The following is a 26,238-nucleotide window of genomic DNA, read 5'->3' as shown; positions in this document are numbered from 1 at the left end:
GAAAATCAGTCTTCTACTCCTATCTCCGATGTTTCACCCAAAGTCTTCAAAGGTTCTTCATCATTATGTGGTTTCCCCGGTCCTCCCCCTCCTATCTCTGAGCCTAGCTCTTTGAGTGTTTGCATGTTACAAGCATCATGGGCTGCTCCAAAACAGTCTGGTACATCTAATCTGAAACTAGCTCTTCAGAACCCCGCGGTTACTATCTCAGCCGATCCATCCCGATCCACCCCCCAGGAACTCCTCCTTTTGTCGGTGCCTCCCCTTTATTCCCACCAGGAACAATTCCTCCAGGTCTCAACCATCTAGGAGTTGTTCTGCTGGGACATTACCCTATCGGACATATACCTTTCTTGTTTCCTCCTCCTGGAATATTTCCTGTCCTTGTCATGGTTTTGTTGGTTCTCCCTAATATGACATTGGGGATCCTAGTGTGGTAAATTGATCCCCCAACAAACACTCTACCTAGTCAGCTCAAACAATATCATGCTTTGACCCCAATTGAACCATTCCCTACGACCCTTGTCATTGCTCCAGTTGCACCACCACCTCTATAGGAACCCACTCTTATTTTGAAAGCATCTAGACAGGGAGAGAAATCCAAGAAGAAGGAACCTAAGGACAAGGCTCCCTAAGCACCTCCAGTTCCTAAAGCTCCAAATCTGACACCTTTATGCGATGTGTGTGAGGTTGTTGGGCATGCAACCAATAGTTGTCCTTAGCTTCCTCGTATCAAACCTTTGGTTCATGAAATGTTCCCTGAGTCAAGTATCCCTAATGTTAGTGTTAGTATATGCATACTTCCATTAGGGATCAAATATACTCTTTGCATTTTCATTTTAGGTGTCTCATACTGAATTTTGGATCATTCCATTAGGTCATGTTAAAATAGTCCACTGATCGTTGTCTTCCTCTTAGAAAATCAAATCTTCCGTCATGAGGTACATTTTCTGACCCATTTCTATGTTGTATTCAGTTGAGGTTTCAAATATGTTACTTTAGGTTTCAAGGTAGTTGTCTTTCCATTAGGTTTTAGGGTTCATTTCCAAGGTATTTCCATTAGGTATTAGGGTTCATTTCCAAGGTCAAAAGCATGATTTCAAGTGTAAATAAAGGGCAGCAAAGGTATGAGGATGACCAATAAACAAAGAGTGATTTCCAGTAAGTCATGATGATTGTACAAAGATCTTTTGTCACTAATGTAATTTTCATCTCAAAAACATGTTTTTGAGATGAAAACAGAGTATTTTTAGTTAATTTATATTCTTTTGATGTAATTCAATCCATTTTGTGTAATAAGTGTTCCCAACTGCCCCAAACATTTCTCCTTGCTGCAAGAAAATGAAACCACTGAAGAAATCAGTTCAATCCAAGCATCATCCACCTGAAAAGAGACAAAGAGAGAAAGGTATTAAACAAAGATTTGGAGGAAAGAAGAAAAAGTTCCAAAACATTAGAAAGTGGGTTTTTCTAATGAAAAATCAAAATCAACCTCTATATAAGATGTCACACTCCTTTTTCAAATTCATCACTCTCATTTGGCAAAGAGAAAGAAAAGCATTGAAGGAGAGAGGGGAATTGAGGCCAATTGGTGGCTAAGGAGAAGAGGCACTGCGCATAGGAGACAGGGCATTGCACACAAAGTAGTTTGAGGAGGCGTTGCACACAGAGATCAAAGTGTTGTGCATAGGGACAGAGTGCTACGAATAGGGAAGTTTCTCCAGTGCAAATTTCAACAACGTTCTGCATATAGCTGGAGCGCTACGCACCTGTAGGTGGCACTGCGCATAGGGCCAACAAGTGCCAAAACACCCTATCAGCCACTCCAAACGTATTTTTTTCCTTCTATAGCTTATAAACAAGTAAGTGTAATATCTGAGCTATCCTCTAGGAATTCAATTCATCGTTTTGAACATGGTTTTCTATTTAAAAACTCAAACCCTAGATTTCCTACAAATCCCTCCACCTTTTCCTTAAAGCCTAATTTCCTCAAACACATCCCTCCACTTATTCCTTGAACCCTAATCCCTCCTATAATTCCCTCCATATCCCTTTTACCCTAATTCCTTGAAACAAATCCCACCATATCCCTTATTCCCTAATCCCCAAAGAAAGCTCCTAAGACCATATTTGCTAAATAGTCCTTACCAAGAAAAAATACACTCCTTATTACTCTCATATCATATATAGTTCATCCTACATTACATAAGTTCATCTCCCCTTCCCCTATCCCTAATCACCAATACTCACTTTTTCAATACCTTCTCTAGGGTTACAGAGATTCAAAATTTGACAAACATGGACAAAGAGGATAGAGATTATTAGGAGGAGGAAAATAGTGGTAGTGAAAGTTTGGGAGATGAACCTCGACATCAGAGAAAACCACATAAGGGAGGTAGAATTATTAGGGAGGAATCATTAAACATCAGATAGTTACAAGCTTCTCATATGAATGTCACTTGTTTCAGACATCTAGGGTGTTATGAGTTTTGCGAGCAGGTGGAAAGAGTTCAACATCATCCTGAGCTGACCAGGCTTTTTGTAGCCAATCTTCATGATAACAAAGTAACTCTTGTCGAGGTGACATTTACAGTTTCATCTTCTATCATTGGTGATGCCACAAGTATTGGAAATGTGGGGGGTAAAATGGTATAAGGCACAAGATTTGGATGAGCACTACTGTGAGCCATACATCAAATCTAGGTACAAAAATGAAAAGAAGAGGACCTTTTCTTTCATGTTCCATGAAGACAAGTATGCCCCTATGATGAAGATCATTATGAAGTATTTTACATGTGAGGGCAGATTTTCTAGATTGTACACCTATCACATTAGGCTTCTTATGCACTTCACAAGGGTGAAAATGTTGAGCATCCCTTATTTCTTATTCAGGAACATTGAGAAGATGGCCTACATTGTATAGAAAAAGCCATACCCCTAGTAGATGAGTAGTATCTATCACTATTCCCTAATTAAGATGATTGTGCTACATCATCTCAACCTCCTCAACATCTCCTAGGATACATTTATTGCCAATGACATCTTCAATTGTCCTCAGATTCCTCCACCGGTGCCTCAAGAAGTAGAAAGGCCTTCGAGTAGTGCCAAAGTGAAGAAAGGTGAGAAGGTTAAAGAGACTAAAGTTGTCGAGGAGACAGAAGCCTACATGACATATCAGAGAGGGGATAGAAAGTTGTCTAGTTGGGAAAAGATTATTTTCACTCTTCTCAAAGCAGCCCCCCACGTTAAGGACTAGTGGGAACCTACTGTGAGCAGAAGGATGAAAGCACAGGCTCACTATTCTCAACCGCACCCACTTGGAATTCATTCCAAGATGCCATGAAGGAGTAGTACTACCATGTCAAAAGCTATGAGGACAAATACATAAAGTGGACCACACTGCGACAGGGAAGGGACTAAGATGTGACGGAGTTCACAAACATTTGTCATACCCTTCGCCCACAGTTGGGTATCAAGGACTCTGAACTGCATTTGCTACTCAAATACCGCAGCTGCCTACACAAATAAATCTAAGACGATATGGAGTTCTTGAACATCTCCTCGCTCGGCACGGCATACTGATACGCTGTCAAAATTGAGTAGAAGTTTAAACAAAAGAAGCAAGACTTTGGATCTGTGAATCCGAAGAACAAAGGACAAAGCTAAGGCGTGGTGACCCAAGACAACCCGTCGAAGCTGCAAGAGAAGAACAATGCCATGAAGCCAAAGAAGGACATAGGAAAGTGGTGTGAGTTCCATAAGAGCCCCACTCAATACACAAGTGAGTGTCGGACCAGGAAACCGTTGGTGGCCGAGTTGAAGGCTTCAGAATCAGATGCATGTTCCGAACCTGAGTCAGAACCTGACGAGGCGAATGGAAAAGGGAAGTGGATCATTGACGCGGAGCCCAACGCCACTGTACCCATCGCCAAGATCCAGAAGAATGAGCCTGAGGATCTAGAGGAGGAGGAGCGTCTTTTTCACTCACAGATGTGGGTGAAGCGTTCACCGCTGCAATTCGTTGTTGATAGTGGGAGCCAAAAGAACCTCATTTTAATAGAGGTCGTGAAGCAGTTGGGCCTACCCACTACACCACACCCACAGCCATACAGTATCGGGTGGCTTCACCAAGGACGAGATCTCTGAGTTCAACAGTAGTGTCACCTTCCCTATAGAATCAAACCCTTCACAGACGAGGTATTGTCTGATGTTGCACCTCTGGATGTTTGTGATGTATTATTAGGCCAACCATACTTGTGGAGGCGACATGCTGTGTATGAGTCAAGGCCTAGTGTTATTATTATTTCTTTGTGTAATTCATTATACATGATACTGGAGGTAGCCCCCACCTACTGCCTTTGCTAAGAAATGCAACAAGATCATCTCCCAGACTAGGAAATTCATTTTCTGTCTGGTTCGCTCCCAAAGTAAGGGGAAGATCATCGCCACATCCATGACCCCTGTAAAGGGTTACTCCACGTAGCAGTAGCAACAGATGGATACCATCATGAAAGAACACAAGAACATCTTCTCCTCACCCACAGGGGTACCATTGTACTGTCAAGTCAAGAATTCATTCAATTTGACTCCTAGAGCACCTCTACCCAACAGGCTGATATATCACCGCTCCATTTTGAAAAATGACAAGTACAAGAAGCGACATGGTCCTTACAACAGTACCAAGGCTGTAGGGAACAATGCTTTGGAGCACAACATTCCCCTATTCCTTCGCTTGCACCGAGTTTTCAATGTGGACCACCCTCTACCATGCTTCCCACCATTACTGGACACATCAGAGATTGCATAACAACTCACTAGGGACTAAGTTCAGCACATGGAGGAACTAAATGCAATGGGGACCATTTCTTCCTAAGGGGGGAGGAATGATCTAGGCAGATGTTGGTGGCCAACCACCTATCCCACTTGAACCCCCACAACTATCTCTTTCAATTTTTCATCTTGCTTAATTGTAGCACAATTTATTATTTTTAGCAGTTTTCGGGTCCTGAACATCCGGAGCCATTTTGAGACCCTAAACGACATTTTTTGGGAAAACTAGGAGCAACATGCATCCATGGACTAATGTTGCTCGTCCCAAAGTTATATTACTTGGATAGATATTTCTAACGAGCTATTGTGCGTGTCAAACGAAGATCGTATGCCAAAGTTACGATCCCGGGAAGTTGATGTATCAATTTACCCAAACGGGGCCCAAAGTTTGGTGTTTCATCTCCAAGCGTTAGGATTTTGGATGTTTAGGGTTTTCCATTGTTTCTCAACAATAAATAGCCCTTCTAGATTCATTGTAACATGGTTCAAAGGAATGTAACTGCCACGTCTCTTCTTAGAGATAAGCTACCATCGCCCTAGCTGGTTTATTTGCATTTCTATTTGTAAGCATATTTCAGTATTTTACAGTAATGAAATGAAGTATTATTTCCATTGCATATCTATATTTATGGTCCTCTGTAATTTTTTATGTTCCTGTTTAAAGCTATATCAACGGTATCAGAGCGGTTTGCTTTTTCTCTGTTTTCCTTTGCATGTCCCCAACGAGTTTGGGATATAAGGAGTTAGGGCTTGAACTGGTCAAACCTTTGCAAGACCGGACTCACAAATCCTGATGGCCTCCCATGGTGGATGAAAAGAAAGACGAGGGGGCAGGAGATCCTATCAAAATCTTGCTCGAAGAAGCCCTCAAGCGGCAAAGGAACGTGATGATGGACAACATTGCCTAGATTCTTCAACGGCTACGCAAAGGCGACGCATCAGCTTCCAACAACTATTCTGGAAGTGCCACACCATTTAAGGTACAAAAGATGCTAATGTCATAGATAAATGGTTAAATCTGCTAGAAGGGTATGTTTCTGTTCATTATTTTTCCAGTCGGGAAAAGATTATTTTCGCTCTTGTCAAAGAAGCCCCTCACGTCAAGGACTAGTGGGAAACCAAATACGAGTAGAAGGATGAAAGTACGGGCTCACTATTTTCAGCCACACCCACTTGGAATTCATTCTAGGATGCCATCAAGGAGTAGTACTACCTTGTCAAAAGCTATGAGGACAAATACATAAAGTGGACCACGTTGCCATAGGGAAGGGACCAAGATGTGCAAGAGTTCGCAAACATTTTTCATACCCTTCGCACATAGTTGGGTATCAAGGACTCTGAGCTGCATTTGCTACTCAAATATCGCGGCTGCCTAGATAGATACATCCAGGACGAGATGGAGTTCTTGAACATCTCCTCGCTCGGTACGACGTACCGATACGTTGTCAAAATCGAGTAGAAGTTTAAACAAAAGAAGCGAGACTTTGGATCTGCGAATCTGAAGAACAAAGGACAAAGCCAAGACAGGGTGACCGAAGACAACCCGTCGAAGCCGCAAGAGAAGAACAATGCCACGAAGCCAAAGAAGGACACAGGTAAGTGGTGCGAGTTCCATAAGATCCCCACTCACAGCATAAGTGAGTGTTGGACCAAGTAGTGGCTGGTGGCCGAGTTGAAGGCTTAAGAATCAGATGCATGTTCCAGCCCTGAGTTAGAACCCGACAAGGGGAATGGAAAATGGAAGTAGATCATTGACACGAAGCCCAGCACCACTGTAGCCATCGCCAAGATCCAGAAGAATGAGCCCAAAGATCTAGAGGAGGGGGAGTGTCTTGTCCACTCACAGATGTGGGTGAAGGGTTTGCCACTACAATTCATTATTGACAGTGGGAGCAAAAAGAACCTCATTTCAGCAGAGGTCATGAAGCGGTTGGTCCTACCGACTACACCACACCCGTAGTTGTATAGTATCGAGTGGCTTCACCAAGGACGAGATCTCCAAGTTCGCCAGTAGTTTCGCCTTCCCTACAGCATCAAAGACTTCACAAACGAGGTATTGTGTGATGTTGCACCTCTGGATGTTTGTGATGTATTATTAGGCCAACCATACTTCTGGAGGTGACATGCTGTGTATGATTCAAGGCCTCGCGTTGTTATTATTTCTTTGCGTAATTCATTATACAGGATACCGAAGGTAGCCCCACCTACCGCCTCTGCTAAGAAATGAAGAAAGATCATCTCCCAGACTAGGAAATTCATTTTTTGTCTGGTTCACTCCCAAAGTAAGGGGAAGATCATCACCACATTCATGACCCCTGCAAAGGGTTCCTCCACGTAGCAACAACAACAGATGGATATGGCCATGAAAGAACACAAGAACATCTTCTCCTCACCCACAGGGGTACCGTTGCACTGTCAGGTCAAGCATTCATTCAATCTGACTCCTAGAGCACCTCTACCCAACGGGCCGATATATCACTGCTCCATTCTGAAAAATGACAAGTACAAGAAGCGACATGGTCCTTACACCAGTACCAAGGTTGTGGGGAACAATGCTTTGGAGCACATCATTCCCCCATTCCTTCGCTTGCATCGAGTGTTCAATGTGGACTGCCCTCTACCATGCTTCCCACCATTATTGGACACATCAAAGATTGTAGAACAACTCACCAGGGACCAAGTTCAGCACATGGAGGAACTCAACGCAATGGGGACCATTGCTTCCTAAGTGGGGAGGAATGATCTAGGTGGATATTGGTGGCCACCCACCTATCCCACTTGGACCCCCACAATTATCTCTTTCAGTTTTTCAGCTTCCTTAATTGTAGCACAATTTACTATTTTTAGCAGTTTTTTCGCGTCCTGAACTTCCAGAGCCGTTTTTAGGCCCTAAACGACATTTTTTGGGAAAACTAGGAGCAACATGGGTCCATGGACCGATGTTGCTCTTCCCAAAGTTATATTCCTTAGATAGATATTTCTAACGAGCTATTGTGCACATCAAACGAAGATCATATGCCAAAGTTACAACCCCGGGAAGTTGATGTACCAATTTACCCAAACGGGGCCCATAGTTTGGCGTTTCATCTCCTATGGTTAGTTTTTTGGATGTTTAGGTTTTTCCATTGTTTCTCAACAATAAATAGGCCTTTGAGGCTTGTTGTAACACAGTTCAGAGGCATGTAGCCACCACATATCTTCTCATATATAAGCTACCATCGCCCTAGCTAGTTTATTTCCATTTCTATTTGTAAGCATATTTAAGTATTTTACAGTAATGAAATGAAGTATTATTTCCATTGCATATCTGTATTTATGGTTATTTCTGTAATTTGTTGCGTTTTTGTTTAAAGCTGGATCAGTGGTATCAGAGCGGTCTTCTTTTTCTCTGTTTTTCTTTGCATGTCCCCAATGAGGTCGGGATATAAGGAGATAAGGCTTGAACTAGTTGAACCTTTGCAAGACCAGCCTCCAAATCCTAATGACCTCCCATGGCAGGATTAAAAGAAAGATGAGGGGGCAGGAGATCCTATCAAAATCTTGCTCGAAGAAGCCCTCGAGCGGTAAAGGAACGCGATGATGGACAACTTTGCCCAGATCCTCCAGCGGCTACCCAGAGGCGACACATCGGCTTCTAATAGATACCCTGGAAATGCCACACCATTTAAGGTACAAGTTAATTTTGAAATCCCCATATTTGAGGGTAAAATAGAAGCAAATGTCGTAGATAAATGGTTAAATATGCTAGAAGGGTATTTTTCTGTTCATGATTTTTCTAGTCAGGAAAAGATTATTTTCGCTCTTCTCAAAGCAGCCCCCCGCGTTAAGGACTGGTGGCAAACCTACTGCGAGTAGAAGGATGAAAGTACGGGCTCACTATTTTCAGCCGCACCCACTTGGAATTCATTCCGAGATGCCATCAAGGAGAAGTACTACCCTATCAAAAGCTATGAGGACAAATACATAAAGTGGACCATGTTGCAGCAGAGAAGGGACCAAGATGTGCAGGAGTTCACAAACATTTTTCATACCCTTCACACATAGTTGGGTATCAAGGACTCTGAGCTGCATTTTCTACTCAAATACTGCCGTTGCCTACACAAATACATCCAGGATGAGATGTAGTTCTTGAACATCTCCTCGCTCGGCAAAAGATTCTGATACACTATCAAAATTTAGCAGAATTTTCAACAAAAGAAGCGAGACTTTGGATCTGCGAATCCGAAGAACAAAGGACAAAGCCAAGGCGGAGTGACCCAAGACAACCCGTCGAAGCTGCAAGACAAGAACAACACCACGAAGCCAAAGAAGGACACGGGAAAGTGGTGTGAGTTCCATAAGAGCCCCACTCACAACACAAGTGAGTGTTCGACCAAGCAGTTGCTGGTGGCCAAGTTGAAGACTTCAGAATCAGATGCATGTTTCGACTCTGAGTCAGAAACTGACAAGGGGAATGGAAAAGGGAAGCAAATCATTAAAGCGGAGCCCAGTGCCACTGTAGCCACCGCTAATATCCATAAGAATGAACCCGAAGATCCAGAGGAGGGGAGCATCTTTTCCACTCATAGGTGTGGGTGAAGGGTTCACCGTTGCAATTCATTGTTGACAATGGGAGCCAAAAGAACCTCATTTCAGCAGAGGTCGTGAAGTGGTTGGGCCTACCAACTACACCACACCCGCAGCCGTACTGTATCGGGTGGCTTCACCAAGGACGAGATCTCCGAGTTCGCCAGCAGTGTCACCTTCCCTACAGCATCAAACCTTTCACAGACAGGGTATTGTGTGATGTTTCACCTTTGCATGTTTGTGATGTATTATTTTTCCAACCATACTTGTGGATGCAACATGCTGTGTATGAGTCAAGGCCTTGCGTTGTTATTATTTCTTTGTGTAATTCATTATACAGGATACTGGAAGTAGCCCCACCTATCGCCTCTGCTAAGAAATGCAGCAAGATCATCTCCCAGACTAGGAAATTCATTTTCAGTCTCGTTCGCTCCCAAAGTAAGGGGAAGATTGTTGCCACATCCATGACCCCTGCAAAAGGGTTCCTCCATGCAAGAATAGCAACAAATGGATACCATCATGAGAGAACACAGGAACATCTTCTCCTCACCCACAGGGGTATTGTTGCACTATCAGGTCAAGCATTCATTCGATCTAACTCCCAGAGTACCTCTACCCAATGGGCCAATATATCACTGCTCCATTCTAAAAAATGACAAGTACAAGAAGCAACATGGTCCTTACACCAGTACCAAGGTTGTGGGGAACAATGCTTTGGAGCATAGCATTCCCCCATTCCTTCACTTGCACCAAGTTTTTAATGTGGACAACCCTCTACCATGGTTCTCACCATTATTGGACACATCAGAGATTGCATAACAACTCACCAGGGACCAAGTTTAGCACATGGAGGAACTCAATGCATTGGGGACCATTTGACGTAGGAAACCTGAAAACCAGGCAAAAACTCCCTCCATATTAAACCTCTCTATTGGACCCAGACCTTGTGGTTATGTCCAGAATCACATATCGGAAGCGTTACTGTGGCGTTCCTTTAAAAACCCGCATATACAAACTACTCGGAATACAAAGGAAACAAAGCAAAGCTCACTCCAATCACATAAGCCGGATCTCAAAATGCATAAACCCACTTCTATAAATCTTTTGGGTCCCCTTTTCCATAAACCTTATCGCATTTTTTGCCGATCTCTACATTACACAGAAAACACACGGAAACCCACTCAAAAGCTTAAGGTTGGAACTCAAATGGAATTGAGTCCACTTATGTAAACTTTCGGGTCTGTGCTCCGCTTTAGTCCTTCTGCTACACTGCTCCTCTATATTCCCCGATCTCCAATTAGCGATTCATCTCTATCAATTATTGCTATCGCATGTCTCCATTTCCGCTGGCACTTGACCCTTCCGAAGTGCGATCAGCGATTAAATCGCTACCATTGATCCTTCTCCCGATCCAATGGTCCATACTTTATTGCAATATCGCAATCGCTCTGTCCTAACTCCCCGATTCCGATATCACCCAAGGCTTTTCGCCAATGCTATATATCGGTGTGGTTGCAATCGGAACTCTTTAAACCTGAAGCTCGCCCTTTGTAAAACAAGTTTGCCGATGTGATAGTGCTTGTCTTTATTCCCAGCGATTTAATCTTTTTTGCTGGTCTTATAGATCCAACGGTCCCTGAGCATCATTGCGTAACTTCCTTTTTGACTTAATCTCGCTTGTTTTTTATGAGCTCTTTGTTATAAACCCAGTTCTCTACCATGCTCTATTTTCACACACGAAATTGCATATATAACAATAAGCTATGATATCTTTGGGGTGACGACTGGATTAAAGTGGATCAGCGACTGTCCTACACTATGGACTGTAATAAAGCATTGAACGCTGCGATTTATAACTTTAAAGCATAAAAACAGAGTAGAATGCCTCAGTTGTTCTGCAGGTAAACAATACAGATAAGCGAAGGATTTCAATATAAATGGTTCACTTACGCACACACACTAAATCATTTATTCAATAGAGTTACAGGGTCTCGGCCCTCTGGCTCGATTACAGCAATAAAAGGCCCTATTTCAATCTTGAAATCCTCGCTTTCTCTTACTCGAATCTACCTATTCAACCTCTCTAGATTCTCTCTCACTAACCTATCAAACGTTTGAATTATACAAAGAGATCATAATTTATACAAAAGAGGATTCATGAACCAATTCTGGTTCAGAACCAAAAATCTCTCACTCTCTCCTAAAAAGTCTCTTCAACTCCACTCTTTTCTAAACAAACACTAAATAAAGCTTTCAAATTCCTCATATTCTGTTCAACCCAAATAAATCTAACTGTTTGCCCTGATCTCGACAATCAGCCATTATGCCCTTTTCTCATATTTACAATAAATAAACATTCTGATACATTTAAATAAATAAAATTAACTAAACTATTGTCTTCCAACCCCTTGTTAGTCACAACATGTGATCATGCCATCACATTGCTGACTAGGCCTGAATTCTCCTGCATCACCATTGCTTCCTAAGGGGGGAGGAATGATCCAGGTGGATGTTGGTGGCCACCCACCTATCCCACTTGGACCCCCACAACTGTCTCTTTCAATTCTTCAGCTTCCTTAATTGTAGCACAGTTTACTATTTTTAGCAGTTTTTTGGATCCTCGACTTCTGGAGCCGTTTTGAGACCCTAAACGATGTTTTTTAGGAAAATTGTGAGCAACATGGGTCCATGGACCGATGTTTCTCATCGCAAAGTTATAGTCCTCGAATAGATCTTTCTAATGAGATATTGTGTGTGTCAAACGAAGATCGTATGCCAAAGTTACGATTCCGAGAAGTTGATGTACCAATTTACCCAAACGAGGCCCACAGTTTGGCGCTTCATCGCCTAGGGTTAGGTTTTTGAATGTTTAGGATTTTCCATTGTTTCTCAACAATAAATAGGCCTTCGAGGCTCATTGTAACACATTTTAGAGGCATGTAGTCGCCACATCTCTTCTCAGAGATAAGCTACCATCGCCCTAGCTGGTTTATTTCCATTTCTATTTGTAAGCATATTTCAGTATTTTACAGTAATGAAATGAAGTATTATTTCCTTTGCATATCTGTATTTATCGTTATCTCTATAATTTGTTGCGTTCTTGTTTAAATCCGGATCATTTTGGTGCAATGAAAATCCTCAACATTTTTTCCTAAAACTTGCATTTGAATGTTAGATTTTAAAAAGCACCATAGCCTCGAATGTGTATCCAATTTTTTCCCTAATGAGGCACTCCTTACACATATGCACATGCCATTGATGCAATTATACAACCTAAAATCTAACTTGTGCCACACCATTCAATCTTGAAGATGATTTGATTCTTATATATTTTTGTTTAAATATCTTCATTCTTCAAATTAGACTAAATTATGTCCTTCAATATACATGATGATATATTCATTTTCATTGGATTCTCTTCTCCCTCTTTATTGTTCCATGTCCATAACTCTCCTTACAACATGAGATTATTTCGTATATGCAATAATCTATATAATTGGGCATTACATGTCTCAAAATATCACCCAATTCCCACATATTTACCCACTTTTTGTATTCTCTCATTAATATAAGACCCACTAAAATCAACAATTTAAACAAAAAATCTCATTTAAAATCAAGGATTTCACTAATACACCGAAAATATACCCAATGGAAGGACTCTAATGGATCCTCAATGGATAGAAATAAATACAGGGTCATAGAAATCTACACTTATAGATTCTAAAAATTATTTTAACCTGCCCACTAAGGCCTCTTGTGATGTAGACATTGATATATTTATGACTAAACAAAAACTTTTTATTTACGAGTCTCTTTGCTTGGTGTCTAAACATGATTTTGACATATTAGGTCTTTTTTATTTTATTGGATAATAAAAGGAAAATAGTATTGTTAGAATATCTATTAGTTTCTAATTATTTCATTTAGATTTTATAATATAAAATTTAATTATAATATTGAATTTAATATTAAGGTTCATAATTTTAAGGTTTAATATTAAGTTTTATAATATAATGTTTAAAATATTAGACTTTATAATATTAAAATTGTAAAATATTGAGTTTATAATGTTAGGGTTGTGTATATGGTTTATATTATAAAATTTAATAGAAAAACCCGATATTTTAAACCTATTATAAAACCTAATATTAAATCATAATATTATAAACCCTATTGTTATAAACCCAATATTAAAAACCCTATATATTAAACACCCTATATTATAAATGCTAATATCAAACCAAATAATATAAACCATAATATTAAATCCTATATTTAATATTAGGGTTTATAAATCTCTATTATGCACGGGTTGATATACTAATATTAAAGAAAATATTATAAACCCTAATATTAAACCCTATATTTAATATTAGGGTTTATAAATCCCTACCATGCACATGTTGATATACTAATATTAAACAAAATATTATAAACCCTAATATTAAATCTTATATTTAATATTAGGGTTTATAAATCCCTACCATGCACATGTTGATATATGCTTATCAATATATATGAACCAAATTTACTAATATGGTTGGGCATGTGCTTGATATATGCCTATTGGCTGATATCAACCACATTTACAAATGCAGTTGTGCTAGTAATAACATATATTTATTTTATATGATATGAGTTGATTTTACCTACATGTAAGGTATGACAACAAAATATTGATGCCAATTTCTAAATCCTCGAGTCACTTTTAAAGGATTATGACTGCTCCTTTAAGGTCATAGATATTCATTCTGATTATATGAAACAATTTGATTATTTTTTTCAATATGAAGGACACAAAGTCTTGGTTAAAATGATTTTCTTATTATTATATAGAAGTAAATAATAATTTTGATTTGTCTTCTTTAAAATGTAATTTAATGTAATAAAATTATTTATACTGGGTTAAGAGTTCATCATCCTTTAACACAACAAAAGAGGTTAATGACCCAAGACCTAGAGACATCTGGTAGGAGTAAAAACCTACTCTCTTACGGACCACTAGCAAGTACTTCTATGTGGAATGGTTTTCCTTGAATAAGGGTGATGAACTAGCTTGAATAATGGTGATTAGTTAGCTTGCATTCAGAGATAATAACTAGTGATTGTTGTCCCACAACTAGTTCCGAAACTCAATCATGGCAATTTTTCTCACCTCTTAAAAAAAATGCAAGTCTATTTTGAAATAAGGTTTATAGAATTTTAATTTAATTATCAATGATTATTAAATGGATAGTAGGGATTTAAATTTCATGAAATATTCTAGAATATTTTTAACAATAGTTACAAATGAAAGGTTCAAATTTATTTCAAAAGTAGTTATGTTATTTCTATACCTTTAATTAAATTGATTAATTGAAAAAAATGATGTGAACATGTGTGATATGAACATAAGTTATGGTTTTATAGACATGTTGTATTAGCAACTCATGGTATTAATCCATTGTATTGTAACAAAGTCTATTTTGTTAGAATTAATGGAGAAAGATACATTTATTTGTTTCAAGGATAGGATTGAGACTCTAAGATTAGGTCTCAGATCCTACTATCTAGGGAGTTTTTGAAACCACCCTGATTGTGTGAAAGCCTATATGTACTAGGTTATTCTCTTGACCTAGTATGTAAGTGTATTGTGTGCACACTCTCCAGGTATCTCACCTAGCGAGTCGTTTAGCTATTATATTCGATTTCTATCATGGCATAAGAGCTTCAGGGTTGTTGATCCTATAGGCTGAGTTAGGGCGTGACTGTAGCAGCGTTGTCGCGAGATATGGGTGGAAAAGTGCGACGAGTGAACTGTAACCCTCCATGCACTTTCTTTTTAGAATCTTGGTGTGAGTTTAGGTAGAATGTTGCGAATCCGAGCTGAATAGTTGCGAAGGTCCGTGACTCCTTGGTGGATAAGGGCGCCGATTGTGGAAATAAAAAAAAAGGGGTTGCAAGTTCGTCATGGAATAGCCTCTGTAGGAGGACTGCTGTTGATTGGGTTTCGTGCCCCATGGAAAAGTGCAACATTCATCACCAGAAGACCGGTATTGTAAGAAGAGGGACCGCATATTTCCCAGGAAGGCTGGAAGGAGGCCGACGTTGCTGCGGAGTAACATTCGTGGATGACACGATTGGAGTTCGTAAACCACCACCACTTGCTTGATCGCTGTGGGATTGTGGCTGTGAAGATCATCCCGTGTTGAAGGTCGAACACTTGCCCTAGAGGCTGTGTGGTGGAGGCCGTGTGTTGAAGGCTACAAGAGCGTGGACACACGGAGGAGCTCGTGCAATGCGTTGGATGCCTGGAGGTCTGCTTTGAGCAGAATCAACGTATTGGGTTTCAATCTGGGGAGTATGTTTCTGATTCGTGGAAGAGATCTATGCAGCGGAAGAGTCATCCTACTGTAGTGGCAGAGGTGGCAGAAGGCCGAGAATTTCCTAGTTCCGCTGTCAGGTGGCTGAGTAGAGAAATCACAACTGTCGATTTGGGTAGCAGAGATTGGACTGACGTGGAGGATGAGTGTGAAGGTTACGTCTTGAGTTTTTGCAAAAAAAAAAATTGCTTGATCAAGGCCAGCTCTGGCGTGGAGGTCATTGAAATAGATCCACACACTCCGTAGGAGGCTGTTGAAGTAGGCGGCCGAAATTTCTTGCTGGTGGCCATGGATTAGTGTGGATTAGAGGTCATGGATGGCATGAGAGATGTTGGTGCATGGTTAAGGCCGCGTGGAGGAATTTCCCACGAAGGGAGCGCGTGGACCACTGTCTCGCTGAGGGGAGCAAGCGTAGCACCACTTCTGGAATTTGGAGAGCAGGGGATGATGTATTCTCCAGATCCTCAAGGAGTAGAGATAATGAAGATGACAAAGAGGCATTGAAGTGGGCCACCCTAGAGAAATTTCCAACTTACAACCACGTCCGCAAGGGAATTATCCACAACGTTGTAGGTGAGCAACAAGAAGTCGATGTGGTCAGGATTGGCTTTCAAGATCACCAGCTTGTCATTGATAGATTGCTGAAAATTACAGCCAATGATAATGAGCGGTTTCTGCAGAAGCTCCACAACAGGATCGATAAAGTGGGCATCAACATGACCAAGAACAAAGTCTGTTTTGAGCATTTGAGCATAGATGCAAATGTATATGTTGGTAGCAGATCACTATCTACTATTCCAAACTTTTCCTTAAATATGCTGGAGGTGTTTTTTAAGGATTTCTGAATATCTTTCCGAATAAGAAGAGACCCCTTTTAATTCTCCACGATGTTAAGCGGTATCATTAAACCATCCAGAATGACTTTGCTTTTGGGACGACCAAGCTCAGGGAAAACAACTTTATTTTTGGCTTTGGCTGGTAAGCTCGATTTAGAATTAAGAGTATCTAGTTCAATGTGTTGAAAGGTTAGCTCTTCTGGTCATGAAAATGTAGTGACAATGACTTTGTTTGGAGTGTGGATGTGTGAATTGGTGGACGCGGCAGCACAATGAGTTTGGCTGGCGTTCCAGGACTGTTTAAGCACTTTAACTCTTTAGAGAGGTTAAATTCTGCTGAGAAACCCTTCGAAATTGGTGAATTTATATGCCAAGGCTTCAACTTGACCCTAAGAAAAGTGCAGTGGCAGCGAACTATTCTTGGTCGAAGTGTTCTTGCAAGGGAGAAAATAGAAGGAGAAAATGGGTCTTCAAAGTAAATTGAAAGAGTTTCGAAGAAAATTTAAGAGGAAGCATCAACGGAGAAGTGCAAAACATTGTTTTGCAGAATTAGTGATGTGTTTCAGGTTGATGCTGATGGACCAACTGCTAACCAAGATGCAGATTCGGAATTTGGTGAGATTATTAAATGGTTAATGCCAGATTTATAGTTTTTTTTCAGGTATGAATTATGAAATATGGGCAAATGAAATGAAAACAGTACTATGGAAGGTAAATTTACTGGATTATGTTGAAGATGCTATTAAGGATAGTGGAGATGCATCAACATTAAGTCTTATAACATGTGCATTAGATGACAACATCATACTCAACATAATATATGAATATGGAGAGATTCTTAATACAAAATTCTTATGGGGTGTTTTAGAAATGAAATACTATTTGAACAAGGGATATGATGATGAAGATATTCCTCTTGAAAATGATCCCATATTTGATTGTGAATTTGAAGAGGCAATGATGGGTGATGAATGTGTGTCTGTAACTAAAACTTGTAATAATGAAAACACATCCATTATTGTAGAACCTGAAATTTTTCCTAGTGCAAAAATGAAGTTTGATGAGACCTATATACCTCATGATGAGTGGATCAATTTGATGATTGAAAAACATCTTATTGATGAATTACTGTTTGGTGAGAAGGAAGGCCTATCTTCACATATTGATCAAACGAAGAACATGCTTGCAGCAACAAAACTGGGTGAAGAGGATGAAGGCATAATTATGTCAGCAGAAAGGGATGAAGTAGGGAGAGATGGTGAAATGAAAGCTCTCCTAAAGGAGGAGGAAGATGAAAGTAAATGTGGTCCTCTTTATAAATCTAACATTGTTTTTTGTGCAGATATTGGGAGGCAAGAAACAACAACGAATTTTGAAGAAGAATTGAAGTTTCTTGAAGCATGGCTGGAAACAGCATGTCTTTATGAAATCAACACAGAAGTTGCATTGATGAATGGTGAAGGCATCATCGCTGATGTTCAGATGATTGACACTGGAAATAGTGAGAAGAAAAATTCTCCTATTGAGCCTGCCATAATTCTAAGAAAGACGAGAATAAGAATTCAAGTTTTCCTTCACAGGGGAAGAAATGAGGTGAAGATACAACACTACCTCATGGCAAAGAAACTGAAGATGAAGCCTCATCCACAAACGAACAAGTATGGGCTCTGCTGCAAGAAGACAAAAATGAAAACCTCTATTACCAAGTTGTTTCATGTTTTAATTGTAAGCCTAGTTGAGACTAGACCAACATGCATATGTTATTGTTCAGTACCCTTTCTCCATTAAGGGGGAGTGTTAGAATTAATGAAGAAAGATACAGTTAGTTGTTTCAAGGATAGGATTGAGACTCTAAGATAAAGTCTCAGACCCTACTATCTAGAGAGTGGTTGAAACCTCCCTGATTATGTGAAAGCCTATATGTACTAGGCTGTTCTCCTGATCTAGTATGTAAGTGTATTGTGTGTACACTCTCCAAGTATCTCACATTAAACTCATGTTTTTAAAAGTCTTTGCTAGATTTTGATTAAAATTAACAAGAAAAAATTTAAACCCCAAAGCACTAAAAATGTCATCTCTAGTGGAAAAATGCCATCTCTTTTGTAAGTTAGACTACCCCATAAGTATTTATTACTATGAATTTTATGAAACATTTAATTTATAAAATTGTCTTAGTTTGGAAAAAAATTATAAATCATTTTAATTTTTATTAAATCATAAATTCAAATTATATATATATATATATATATATATATATATATATATATATAAAGTACTTAAACCTACTTTACACTAACAACATGTAGAGATAAGTGGAAAAAATGAGGGAATATTATTAGTTTATTTGAAAATCACCATCCTCCTTTTTAACCTTCATTGTTTAATTTTAAATTTTATAGAAAATTACAATAATTATTTTATTTAAATTTTGTATAAAAATTGAGATAAATTTTGGTAAACATAATTTTGATAAAACTAAACATTACATTTATATTCAGATTTGTGAAAAAAATTGCATAAATTATAATAGAAAATAATCTTGAATAAACATGTTTTTTTGTAAATTTGACAATACTACATCTTCATATATCTAACTTCTCCCACACTGATTGCCAATTAAACTATCTACATCCTTAATAAATATATTTATTCTCCCATAAAAAAAATTACTTTGATAAAAATATTCATTCCACTAAATATAAAAAACTTAAAAAATAAGTTTAAATAAATTCTTATTAACATTTACGAGCGATTTAATTTACAAGTAATATGATTGTCGGTGGGAATTAAATAGAAAATGAAACAAATATGACAACTTTCGAGTAATATGATTGTCGGTGGGAATTAAATAGAAAATGAAACAAATATGACAACTTTCGAATTGACTCATAACATTATCACATTGAAAAGTGAACTGTGAGCTTCGAATCATATTCACGAACTAACTTTTAAATTTACCCTTCTGTAATCGTGGGTGTGTGTCCAAGTTCCGTCATTACATTGAAAAGCAAACTCTTATGTTGGAAGACTGGGAATTAAATTTGAACTTTAGCCATTCTGCAAGCATGGTTGTACGTATATCGAAAAATAAACACTTATCTAAGAAGGCTGTAGTGAAAAATAAAATTACAACTTTCCACGTGGAGTGTCCTGAAATTAACGCGAACTTTAGCGGACAGTGTAAGCATGGTTTACCGTGGGGACCTAAAGTTTCCTGGAATTAACTCTAACTTTAGCCGATTCTGTAGGCATGGTTTCCCGTGTGGACCAATTAGTGTACCGTTAGTTGTTTTTAATAAAAAAAAATTGGAAGTTTTTTGAGTGAGTTTTTTGTCAAATTTTTCTAAAATCCAGTAATAATTTATTGAAATCTATTGAAATCACAATTTTCATCTCTGTACAATCCCTGGAGATGCTCTCGTCCTCAGTGCTCACTATCCAGGCGATGAACTTGCTCAAAGGCCAATCTGAAGTGCTCACGCAGGCTGCACAGCATACGCAGGCTGCACAGCATACACCGCGTAGAGGACTACAACTTCAACTTGAGCTCTCAGAATTTGTTGAAGAGAATTGGGGTAGCTTAGTTATGATACATATTAGTAGAGTGATGTTGTGTGTACTGGTAGCCTATTTGCGGCCAGGAATGGCCCGTCCATTCTCGAAAGAATCGTGGGGCAAATTGGCGGCTCTGGGATTGAGTATCTTTCTCCATATTTTGTCTAAGGCTTTCAATGTGCAAAACTCTGACTACTCCTGGGTGGTCTTCTTAATGCCAACTTTTATTGGATCTGGCGTGATAATATTGATATCACTCGTTTCGCTAATTCTCCTTCTCAGTTGCGCAACTATAGCCAATAAAAGCATTCAGGATATCATTAACCAAAAAATTCGCATAATACTTGTACAGCAATCCAATGGTGTACTAGACGACTCCTGGCACGCAGTAGAACATCAAGTACTCAAATCGTGGATCGTTGCTCGTGCATGTTATCCTGAATCAATCATAGCCAGGTCAGTGCTGTCTTCATCAGCCGCAGTGGCTGTCACAATTTGCATTGTAGGTTCACCTCTCGGTTTATTTCTGCAAGGCTTAGGTCAATGGGAAATTGCTGAACCTGAGGATTTCTTTGAATTCATAACAAGTATGCTGGAAGTGGCATTCATTGTAATAGGATGGGCAATCATATGTTGCAGATGGGTGAGCTCCGTGGCCTACTATGGAAGAAGGGGAACGAAGGACGAGGAGGAGAGCTGGCGTAACAATTTTCAAGTTGAAGACTTTTGGACAAGGCATATTCTTGAGCTTCAAGAGCTTGAATCATCTCAGATTGATGAAACAATAGGAAAAATGGAAATAAAATTAATTTCCACTCAAGAAATAACAACATATTTACCACAAATATTGCTGCGATGGTTGTATTGGCTACAATTTCTTGTGGTCATCTTCAGTAAAGGATGTTGGTATCTCTCAGAGCTCATGTTCCGTAATAGAGCTATGCGCAGGTTATCGTGCTTCTTATTGGACAACGAACTGGACACAGCTATCTCAAAGCACGAAAATGTTTTGGAGAACGTACAATTCCTCTGGGAGACTCCTCGCAGCGTGATTGTAACCAATCGAAAGGCTATCATGAAAGCCGAAAAGCTTTTGACAGAAGGCAACAAAGACGGGCAAAGTTGCGCCACCCTCCTCAACTTTTTGAGACAGAGGAAGTCGCAAGGATGTGTGGGTAAACAGTGTTTGGATCCTCGTACTGCAGCGAGTCTAGGTCAAGCAGGGGAAATAGGTTTGAAGTTTTTGTGCAAACAAGATCCCGGCCCCAAGTTAGCCGTGGAAGAGCATTTTATGTACGCGAGCAAAAGGTCTTCGAAGCTAACGGCGATATCATTGGTCACTATAATTATCCGGCTGTTTCCAGACAGCGGGGGAGATTGTTTGCAAGCATATTCCGAGGCAAGCCAACTGATGGGTGTTGTGGACGAGTACGATGAGGGAGCCGACAGTTTGCTGAGTAAAGCTGCAGATAGAGTATTCAATACATTACAGTCTAGTAATGTATCAGCTAGTAAGCGTTCTACGGCTACTACAAAAACAATGCAGGAGGCAGCTGCAGCCATCGCTGAGGTGGCACAAGAAAATAAAGAAAAAGCTGAGGTGAATATAGATGGGAAGGACTCTCTAGATTGGAAGAAGGCAGCCGCAGGAAACGCAGTATACAAATTATGCAACAGTATAGATTGTAGAGGTTCTGATGATTTGAGTGCACTGAGGGATGAATTACAGAGTGCATTAGCAGACGTCATTATTTACAAGTGCAGTGGCAGAAACAATAAGCGTATGTCCAAACATTCGATTCTGGAAGGTGAATTGTTCTCTACACGTATTAGTGGAGGGTTGTGGAGGTGTGTTGTGCGGAGGAAGTTCATTGTGTGGGAGAATGAACTTACTCCGCTCACCACCAATGTTAACGAGAAGGACGCCAATATTAAAAGCATAAGACGCATTTAGAATGTTTTCATTTTCATATATTCTGTTTGTAGTTGTCATGATATTGAGCGAGGTCTCGTTTCGGAGGTGTTGTGCGTCTTGAATCTGGAAAACTTGCTGGTGAATAATCTCAGCGGCACACTCCCGCTTCACCTCAGCAATCTCTGCAGCGTCGTGTCTATAGACTTGTCCAAGAACACGATCTCGGGCTCGATTGCCCTGGGGTTCTTGAGGCTCAAGAATTTGGAACTTCTGAGCCTTAGGTATAATAATTTGAGCAACAGCATGGTTCACGGGATCGGTGATTTTCCTAACTTGGGGTTGTCCAGATTTGGAACAATTCTTTGAGTGGAATTATGGTTTGTTAGGAAAATTGGGCAAAGGAACTGAGAAGCGGCAAAGTAGGCAATGTCAACTTCAGTTACGAAAGGTAAATATTAATTTGCCACGAGAATTCATTAAAACACAGAGTTCACTGACAGAGTAAAATAAAAGAGGTTGTAGGAAATTTACTTATGTAAGATTAAAATCATAAGGCAACTGACCACACATTATATTATATGTCAAAACATAAAGAAATTACATTCCTGTGATAAATGGACGTGCCAAGTGAAAAACACAACAAACTTACTGCGATTTATTGGTTTGCGGAGTAAACTTCTGTAAAACTCCAATATTTTTTCCACGATTTTCTCATCACAGAGGCTCCCGCTCTAACTTGCCCAACATGCCCAACATTACAAATGAGTTTTAATTGCATATTTATCTTAACATACAAATTTGACATTAATTACATGACAGAGAAAATATTTAAATCGCAACATGGACGATTTTACATAGTAAATGATTACGATTTTACATAGTAAATGATTCTCTGAACTCGCAGATGTTGTGGAGTGTGGACATCAATTGCGCAATGAATATTTGCCCATATTTATCTATTAAACTTCATTAAATGCTTTAACTTCTGTGATGTGTTGCGGAATGGTCCGCTCTGAACTTTTGTTCTGAATTTTGTTCTTCTACCTACAAACAAAATCGCAATCATGTAGTGGTTGACTGGGCAAGCATGGTGTTTATCAATTTGTTTAACGCGGTGGTTGGGATTATTATTTCCAACACTCCCCCTTAATCGCATCTGCCGCCACTGACAATTCTCAAACAATCTCTGAGATAAACAAAATTTTCACATGCCAATGACTTTGTGAAAATATCAACAAACTATTCCTGTGACCTGCAGTGCTACAACACAATTTCATCATTGTTAATCAACTCTCTGATAAAATGATATTTAGCATCAATATGCTTGGTCCTCTTATGAAAGACCAAATTCTTTGACAATGCAATTGTGGATGTGTTATCGCAAAAAATAGTTGTCCCTCCCTCTTGGTCATGCCGAAGATCCCTCAACATCCTTCTCATCCAAACTGTCTGACATGTTGCTTCTATTGCGGTGACATATCCAGCTTCTACTGTTGACAATGACACTATTGGCTACTTCTTGAAGGCCCATGATATGGCTCCGGAACCCAAATGAAAAACATATCCTGACGTGCTCTTTCTGTCACCGACAATTCCTGCCCAATCACTATCAGTGTAACCAACTAGCTTGAAATCACTTGTTGTGGTGTACAAAATGCCACACTATTTTGTCCCATTGACATACCTTAGAATTCTTTTCGCTACTTGCCAATGTGTCTCCTTGGGTGTCTCTATGAACCTCGACACCAAGCTCACTACATACATTATATCCAGCCTAGTGGCGGTCAAATACATCAAGCTGCCTATCATGCTTTTGTATAATGTCGGATTGACATTGTTGCTGCAATCTTCTTTGCTCAACTTCAACCCCATGATAGTTGGAGTTGGTGCGGGCTTGCTGTTCTGCATATTAAATCTCTCCAAAATATCTGCCACATACTTTGCTTGAGAGATAAAAATGTCATTTTCTATTTGCTTTACTTCTATGCCCAAAAAATATCTTAACAACCCCAAGTCAGTTATTTCAAATTCATTCTTCATGACTTGTTTGAAATCAACGATGAGAAAATCATCACTGCCTGTAAAAATTAAATCATCTACATATAAGACAACAATGAGAATCTTACCATCATTCTCTTTGATGTAGAGAGTAGGCTCACCGTCACATTTTTCGAAACCATTGTCCAACAAGTAGGCATCTATCTTGTTGTACCATGCACGTGGTGCTTGCTTCAGCCCATAAAGAGCTTTCCTCAACCGATACATTTTGTCTTCTTGGCCTTCTACCTCGTAACCAGGCGGTTGCGCAACATACACTTCCTTTTTCAGCACTCCATCAAGAACGCTGACTTTACATCCATTTGATACACTTTCCATTGATCTTGCGCGGAAATCGCCACAAGTGTATGCATCGTCTCCATCCTTGCGACTAGTGTGAACGTCTCCTCATAATCTCTTCCATGCTGCTGCTTGCATCCTTCGACAACTAGCCTTGCTTTGTGCCTTTCAATCTTTCTGTCAACATTTCTCTTGGTCTTATAGACCCACTTCACTCTAATGACTTGTTTTCCTTGCGGCAAGTCCACTAACTCCCATGTGTCATTCTTTTCTATTGCTTCGATTTCTTCCTCCATTGTTGCAACCTATTTTTTTCTTTGACTGCATCTTCAAAATGGATTGGGTCATCTACATTGTCAGGCCAGGAGTAACTCCAGTTTGGCAGAAAACTCAAAAAACTGATTCGTGTATATTCCATAGGTAACCCATTGTTATATACAATAGGGAGTGATTGTTCAGTTCATCTCCCGATGACTCTTCATCTTCCCAATTTATTTATTTCAATAGATGTGAGCTTTAAGTTTTGTTCCATTGGAGTAGAAAGATGATTGCATTCTGTCATGCCAAATCTGTTTAACAGATCTCCAATGTATTTCTTTTGAGAAAGAAATATGGATTTTGGATGTTGGGTTACTTCAATGCCAAGATAGTAATGAACATAGCCCAAATCAGTCATTTCAAAACTTTTCCCCAATTCCTTCTTTATGGATGCAATGTAGCTTTCATTGTTCCCTGTCATTAAAAGATCATCTACATATACCACAAGATACACAACTGTTTTGCCAACTTTCTTGACAAACAAAGTTGCATCAAAAAGATCAAAATGATTGAAGTTGAGTTTCAGAAGATGCTCAGTTAGTTTTTCATACCAGGCTCGCGGTGCTTGTTTGAGGCCATACAAGAGCTTCACAAGTTTGCATACTTTATGTTCATGTCCTTTCACAGCAAATCCTTCAGGCTGGGACATAAAAACATTCTCTTTTAGATCTCCATTCAAGAATGCAATTTTTACATCCATTTGATGGACTTTCCAACCGTTCTGAGCTGCTAGTGCAAAGAGCGTCTGGATGGTGGCCCATTTTGTTGTGGGGGCAAAAGTTTCCTCATCATCAACCCCTTCCTTCTGTGCAAAACCTTTTGCCACAAGCCTAGCTTTGTGCTTGTCAAGTGAGCCATCAGCTTTGTACTTGTTCTTATAGACCCACTTGCAGCCAATTGGTTTGGTTCCAAATGGACGATCAACCAGCTTCCAAGTGCCATTCTTTATGAGAGCATCATACTCCTTTTGCATCGCTTCTTTCCATTCATCATGAGAAGCAGCTTCTTTGAAGGAAGTTGGTTCAAAATCTATAGACACGTTCAATTCACAATCATAAGTAACATCCATATCAACAGGTGAATTAGAGTCATCTACATCACCTCCATTTTGTCGGTTTGAATTTCTGGTTCCTGTTTTTCCAATTTCATCAGGATGAACACTTTCAAGTGTCTTTGTCAGCCACTTTGGGGGACCTTTCTGAGATGGTCCAGGCTGCTCTGTTGATTGAGTTGGGACTAAATCAAGATTGAGTCCCCCAATTCTATCAATTACATCACTTAAAGCATCATCCGTTGTTGGAGTTTCATGCAGAGGAGATTGTTCTTCAGAAGAAGATTCCACATGTTGATCTAGTATAGGAATCCCCCCTTCAAGATGTGGAATCTGATTATCAAATTCTTGAAATGATTTTGTTTTTGCGAATCTATCCAAGCGATCAAGTTGCCGCTCAACAACATTGTCAGATTTGGACGATTCAAGAAAAATGACGTCTCTAGATACAACAAACTTTTTATT

Source organism: Pinus tabuliformis, chromosome X (genome assembly GCF_031772625.1).
Source record: "Pinus tabuliformis cultivar Carrire ecotype Pingquan chromosome X, CPIR1, whole genome shotgun sequence".
NCBI lineage: Eukaryota > Viridiplantae > Streptophyta > Pinopsida > Pinales > Pinaceae > Pinus > Pinus tabuliformis.
Note: the sequence above shows the minus strand (reverse complement) of the source record.